Here is a 7,249-nt window from a genome sequence, read left to right on the forward strand (position 1 = left end):
CTCCAACCACCCCTTACCCTAGCCAGAGAGCTACTTCCAGCCCCACCCTCAGCACATAATATGTCCCTCACATAACAGAACTCTTCCACGCACTCAAGATACCCCAGCAAGGTAAATCCGTTCCCACTTGACAAATCACTACATGCTCTCCACGACATGCCTCACACACACAAAATCAGCATTATCTTGCAGGCTACCTCTAATACCACAACATCTCTTATGCACTCACGTTATCACAAATACTCCACAAGATGGAGATATTGTACATACTTCCCACACGCTTGTGGCAAACTGCACATGATCACTCTCTGCCTGCTTTGACAGAACTGCCACCAGCCCTAGATGTCATCACTTTTGTTTTTATCTGCATTTGCTCTGAAACCTTTGCGTCCCCAGGTCAGTAGGTGGTTGCGTTGATGAGTAAGGACATGAAGTGTATACATAATTTTCGGCCGCAAGGCAGGCTGTATTTGTGTGTGTGCTCACAGACCTGGCTTTGGCTTTGCCCTCAACGTGATAACGTCTCCATTACTAGATAAACTATACATAGTTGCATCCAGGACAAGCCCTATGGCACTGTTACTTAGCCTTTTCCTAGTATCCTTGAAAAAGAGTCTTGGCAGGGACGGATGAGGCAAGGGGTCCACGTTAGGCTGTAACAGAATCGGCCAAGAGGCTTAAGTAAACATTGTCTTACGTCTGGCAAACTCAGAAACAACTGAGGTACCGGGTATGCATACCCCGGGTGCTGGGAGGCTCTCCCCACCCTTTGGTGATGAGATCAAGTGGTGGCCACTTAAAACTGAGGCGCAAAAACACTTGTGGTTATAGTCTTCCCTGGCCCACCAATTTCACGTCGGATATAACCATCCCCCGGCCTCTAGGGGTTAAGCAGCATGACAAAACACTAAAGGGCTCAGGACTGGTCCCTGATGCATGCCAGCATTCACAGTAAGCTCATCACTCAAATCTCCATTCATTCTCACCTGGGTGCAAGCACCCACATACTGTACATAGCCGTAACCACTCTAACCAGCCAGCCACTCCTCACTCCCAAATTTTCTCATTGCCCACTTCACCACCTCCACAGAGACATTGTTTTTGTTGATTTGGAGCCTTCTCCAAATCAAGAAAAACAAGGTACTGATCCCTTTTCATCCATATATATTTTTCCGGAAGCTGTCAGATAGTGACTGGCATCAGAGGTCCCTTTGGCATAAACCCAAACTGCATCTCGTCAGTATTCATTCTTTCTCTCGTCAGTATTCATTCTTTCTGCAGTCATACTCTTTAGGACTTTCTCCATTACCTTCATTATCGGGTTCAAAAGTTTTATGTCTGTAATTGCACTTTTCCAAGGCATCACCCTTTCAGCCTTCTCCTTGTGCACATTTACAGTCACAATCTTCAACTACTCTTCTGGGACAACACAATCGTCTGTCTGTTGCCAGACGTCTTAATCCCGTAAGGGGTAGCCACAAACAAATCGCCTCTATGTCGCCCTGTCCAACACCATTTCATTATCCTGCTTCCAGCTTACACAGCCCTCTCTCATTTCTCCACTCCATCCCTCCATCTCATCCTTGGCCTCTCCCTCCCTTTCCCCCCCTCCACCTCACTCACGTGCACTCTCCTCGTCAGTCTTTCGCTCTTCATCCGCTTCACTTGGCCAAACAACCTCAGTGTGTTTCTCCTAAAGCTTCCTATCACATCCACACCACAATGCTCCTTCATTTCCTCATTTGTCAGTTCTCACTCTTGACTTGTGTCCCACCAACATGGTCGAAGCTTCACTTCCATACATTAGAGTTGGTATCACAGTACAGTCATACAGTAACTTTTTCACTTCCATGCTCACTTCCCTGTTTCATATCACTGCTTTCAAAGAACCAGCAACCTTTCTTCCTTGTTGTATGCTCTCAAGCACTGCACCCTGTAAACCTCCAACCTTTCTCATCGCACTAACCAAGTACTTAAACGCACTCCCATTTTCCATTTCCTCCTCATCCAACCTCACTGTACATTCACTGACTTCACTTCTCTCAAGACCATAACTTTACTCTTCTCTACATTCACCTTTAGATTCCGTTTCTTACACACACTTCCAGACTCATTCACCAAGCCTTGCAGCTCCTCTTCGTCTTCACTTAACAACACTGTATCATCTACAAACAATAGTACAGGGAGCTTCCACACACTGCCCTCTCTCAATAGGACCTCTCCAACATCCACTGCCGTACTTTGTATCTCATTTCCAGCTCCATCCAGTATCATCTGCAAACAATAGTACGGGGAGTTTCCACACACTGCCCTCTCTCAATAGGGCCTCTCCAACATCCACTGCCCTACTTTGTATCTCTTGTACAGCTGCATCCATATACAGATTGAACAGCCATGGAGACTGACACAACCTTTTTCAATCCAACCTTCAAACAGAAAAATTCACTCGGTGCACCCTCATACATATTCTTCACAGCATTCAGCAACGTCACATTTTCTCCATGTATTCTTGATACTTTGCTCAAACCTTGTCTATCCACCCTGTCATATGCCTTCTCCAGATCCATGAAGGCTGCAAGCAACTTCTTTCCCTTCTCCAAAAACATTTCTACTAAAGACTTAAGAATGAATATCTGATATACACAACCTCTTCCATTCCTAAAACCTCCCTGTTCTCCTCCATCTAATTCCTCTGTTATTTCCTTGTCAGTAAGTATTCTGCCTTATACTTTTCCTGTTACACTAAGTAGACAAATACCCCTATGATTACCACACACTTTTTCTGCTTTTTATTTGTACAGGGGAACAATTATACCTGACTACCAAGTTCCAGTCCTCTGGGACTTTACCTTCCTCCCAGGCCAATCTGCACATATTCCATACCCATTCTACTATTATCTCTCCCCCATGCTTCAGCATTTCACCACCACACACCATCTATTCCTGGGGCTTTCCCCATTTTGATGTTCTTCATTGCTTCCACAACTTCCATCCTACTGATTTCTTCCTCTTTTCCCACATCCCTCCTTCTCCCAGCCATTCTCCAGCCACTTATACTCGCATTACTTTCATTCTCTATGTTTATCAATTCCTTAAAGTGTTCTCTCCATCTGCTCACATTTTCTCCCTTCACTAGTAATCTACCATTTTTATCTTTCACTCCTCGACTAACTTCTTTAACATCCTGTTTAACTCTCTTTACCTCTTTCCAGAACATTTTCTTACATTCATCTCTGTCTGCCATCTCTGAACTTCCTCCTCACATGTTTCTCATCCACTCACTATATGCTTTCTTCTTTTGGGCCACAGCCTGTCTCACCTCTTCATTCCACCATGCTGTTCCTTGCACCCCCTTTTGTCTTCTCTTCACCCCACTCACCACCTCACATGGTGCACAGATTTCTTCCGTGAATATCTTGCCACACCTTCCATGTACCCCATCTGCTCCAAATCATATTTACCCAGTTGCTCCTGCACTTCTGTCTTATATTCTGTCTTTCTTCCAAGCTCTTGTAACCTTTCCACCCTCCTTTGTGTGAGCTACTTTTTCCTGTCCTTCCCTTCTTCTATTCCTCCATTTCATTTGAATCTTGACTCTCACCACCACCATCAAGTGGTGGTCAGAAAGTCCACTCCCCCAACCTCTATATGCTCTTGTATCCATTACACACCTCATTTTATCGTCCACACACTCATAATCAGTCATTGCCTTCTGTTCATTCAGTTCACCACCCACTCTTCTCATGACTCGCCACATATACATGTGGGTGTGTCTGAAGAGGGTATTGGCTATCACCAACCCCCTCCCAGCACAAATGTCCACTAGAGCACTGCCATTCCCATCCACTTCTGCAGGCACACCCCACTCACCAACTACTCCATCCACCTTCACATTCCCTACTTTTCCATTCATATCTCCGATCAGAAACACTCTCATTCCTTTCTGTTTTTTCCATGCACACTTCCACATTTGTCCAGATTTCTTCTCTCACTCTGCCTGCACGATCTTGCATTGGTGCATACACACACACACAATCGCCCACATTTGTAGTCCAACTTTGTCATACCCACACAGTCCTTGAGTCAACTGATCCATACTCTCTTATATTCTCCTTCCATCTCTTGCACACAATACACACTCCTTCTTTTGCCCTCTCATTCACACCTATCCCCACGCATATACCCCATCCATACTCTCATTCTCTCACACACTCATGTCTCCATTTAGTTTCAGTTAATCCACAGGCATCCACTTTTGCACCCTCAAGCACCTGGACAATCGCTCTCTCTCTCTCTCTATCACCTCATCATTCGCACCTCTTACATCTGTACCATATCCTTTGTTCAGTCCATAGTCATCACCTGTTGGTCAGTCCTGGTCTGAGGCTTCTTGTTCATATTTTTAGTTAGTTTTCCGGGGAACTAGCCCTCCGCCAACCCACTTGTTGTCACTTAGGGAACATGTGTTGGTTAGTTATAAGGTTACTACCCAGTATTGTCAATGATTTCCTGGTTTATAGGATATCATTTGGTTTGGCATTCAGTGCAGAGCTACCCTGAAAACAGAGTACCCTTACACTGAGTGTGTGGATGATGGGTGCACCCACCTGCCACAAAACAATCATATATACCCTTACTTATCGTCAGTAACTAAACCCACTCCTACATCTCCTGATGCCTTCAGCATTTCAGTAGTCAACCCAGACACACCTGCCACTTTCCCCAGCTGCATCCTTCCTATTGCCCTGCCCACAGTTGCAGCATCAATCAAAGGCCAAGGGCCAGACACCGGATCCACTGACTCCAAACCTTCCCTGTTCCAGTGAAACTCCTCATTCTGCAACCAGTTTTAATGCTCTCTCCAGGGCTCTTTAATGTCCTTATTGTCCACCACTACCTTTCCTTCATCACTTTTCACGCACTGCTCCCTTATGATATCTGTTGTTTTCCTTCTTTGTCTGATTTGCCACCTTGAATACCATACTCTTCCTTTCAGCACCATTTTGATTGTCCAGTATATCTCAGAGACTCAGTTTTTTTCCCTGTATAACATGTTTCTAACCTTATGCTTGGCAGCCAAGTATTCCTCACTGTTACCACTCTTTTTCCATTCCTGGAAAGCCTTCTTTCTCCTTAACCGTGGCTTCTACACCCTCATCCCACCATCATGTTAGCTTGTGTCTAGGCAGGGGCCCCTTATCCATTCACACATTGAATCAGCAACTCGTGGGAGATTTTTCCTCTGTACTGTTCATTAACACTTCTGTCAGCAGCTCTCAGTTCAGCCACATCTCTACTTATCTCGCTGTAGACAGCATCCCTTACTGCTTGGCTGTACAACTCCCATATATTCCTCCTTGGTGCATAGGTTTTCTTCTTCACCACCTGCTCCCTATAACTTTAACATCCCTCACCAACCTCCTATTAGCCCTCCTGATGATTGAAGATGTTTAAAACAATAAATAAATGGTGTAGATTACTGCTGGCTCCGACTGTGGTGTATCAGCTCATAAAATTATACAGTTCATCATAGTAACCAAGTTGTAAAGTAATAAAAAAGTCTTTTTGGTATTTAATAAAAAAATATTAGTCACTGTAATACCATAATATTCACCAGTGTTGATTCAGTTTGTAAATGTGGCCATTAACCCTGCTGAGCTACCATAACTGTGCTATTTTAGGCATTATTTACTATGACAAAGATGTGTATCATGATGTCATGTCTTTATAGTAAGTAATTTACCTGGATAAATTACCAGTATGGCTCACTGGTTGCAGCATTTCCACACCGAGTATTAAAGCCTCTAAAGTTGACATTAGCAAATTCACATGGTAGGGTACCTATGTAAAGCTTCCCAACATTCAACTTCTCCAGTTCAGCATGCTATGTACGATGGGACTACTATGTGCAGTACCGAGTTTTTTTAATTTCCTAGAATGTACATCTATACCCAGGCGCCTTAGTCCCGTGAGGGATGGCCACAACAAACCACCCTCATGTCATCCAGTCCTCAGCCATATTGCTGCCCTTCCCACAACTTACACCCCCCCCTCTCTCATATACCTCTCTCCTCCATCCCCCCCCATCTCATCTTTGGTCTCCCCTTCCATCTCCCTCTCCACCTGACTCACATACAGTTCCTAGTTAGTTGCTCACTCATCCTCTCCATATGGCCAAAGCACCTCAGTGTATGTCTCCCAGTGCTTTCTGTCACATCCACAGTACAATGCTCCTTCACTTAATTTGGCAGTTTATCTCTCCGTGTAACTCCACGTGCATGCCAGAATTGAAGTACAGTACCTATGTATTCCATACAGTACAGTGTGCAAAACATTTGACTGGGATGCAGGAGGAGTTCAAAACCCAGTCTCCTGGTTTGTGACCTTGCACTCTGCATACATTTCCAAGTGCATGATATCCCTGGTATAACTTACAGCCACTGTGCACATGGATTCTGCACATATGGGAGTCATTGTTTAGTATGGTACGATATTTGGAAATAGATTATATTTGCTGTATTTCATGTTAATGCATCATATTTCTGCAATCTCCTACCTCATGGTTTTTCTGTTTCTGCAGGTGGCGAAGGCAGTGTATGCATCAATTGGCCTAATAATCCTATACAAGATGGTTAAGCCCAAGAAGAAGTAAACATCAGCATGTCTGTATATAGTCGCCATCAACACACACTGTGAACTTGTTGGGAGCATTTCTTTGAGACCTGTGAAATGAGAGGGAGGGTAACAGTGAGTTTTTGTAAATGTGTTTATCATTACAAGGCAGATGTAATTTCTTTTTTATATACATAAGCTTATTTTACTTGTATTTAAGGCAGGCAAATTGTAAAAATTCAAGTTAATTGTGCTGTTTCTCTGTCAGTCTGTGGTTATGATTATGCTCCTACTATTTAGGATATATCTAACATATGTATTAAAATATACTGTGAAATAAAACAGATAGCAATATTTCATTTTATTGCAGGACATCCCTAATGATATTTAAAGGAAAAATATATATACATAAATTTGAATATCTAAATACAATCACAGTCCAAATCTTTACATATATACAAACTGATTATCCTATAATGTTTAGCTAGGGGAAAAAAAAAATTCATAAGCAAAATGAAGACAGCACGGAGACTGAAATATATCAGAAGTAAAAATATCCTTTTGAGTCCCCTTTTACGAAAAATATTCTCAGGAGTATACAGCATATTTTAAGAAAGAGGAACCTATTAATCTAATA

General features: G+C 43.2%; 1 long non-coding RNA gene across 2 annotated transcripts in view; it reads left to right on the top strand.

The window, feature by feature from the left end:
- LOC145396752 (uncharacterized) overlaps positions 1-6,958 on the top strand; it is a 28,661-nt gene extending 21,703 nt beyond the window's left edge. For both annotated transcript variants that reach the window (XR_013896833.1, XR_013896834.1), the window contains exon 3: positions 6,581-6,958. This is a non-coding gene — a long non-coding RNA (uncharacterized LOC145396752). The remainder of the gene's footprint in view (positions 1-6,580) is intronic.
- Positions 6,959-7,249: the final 291 nt, after the last annotated feature.

This window comes from Coenobita brevimanus, chromosome 39 (assembly GCF_032717465.1).
Source record: "Coenobita brevimanus isolate Jiangsu-jjx chromosome 39, ASM3271746v2, whole genome shotgun sequence".
Taxonomy (NCBI): domain Eukaryota; kingdom Metazoa; phylum Arthropoda; class Malacostraca; order Decapoda; family Coenobitidae; genus Coenobita; species Coenobita brevimanus.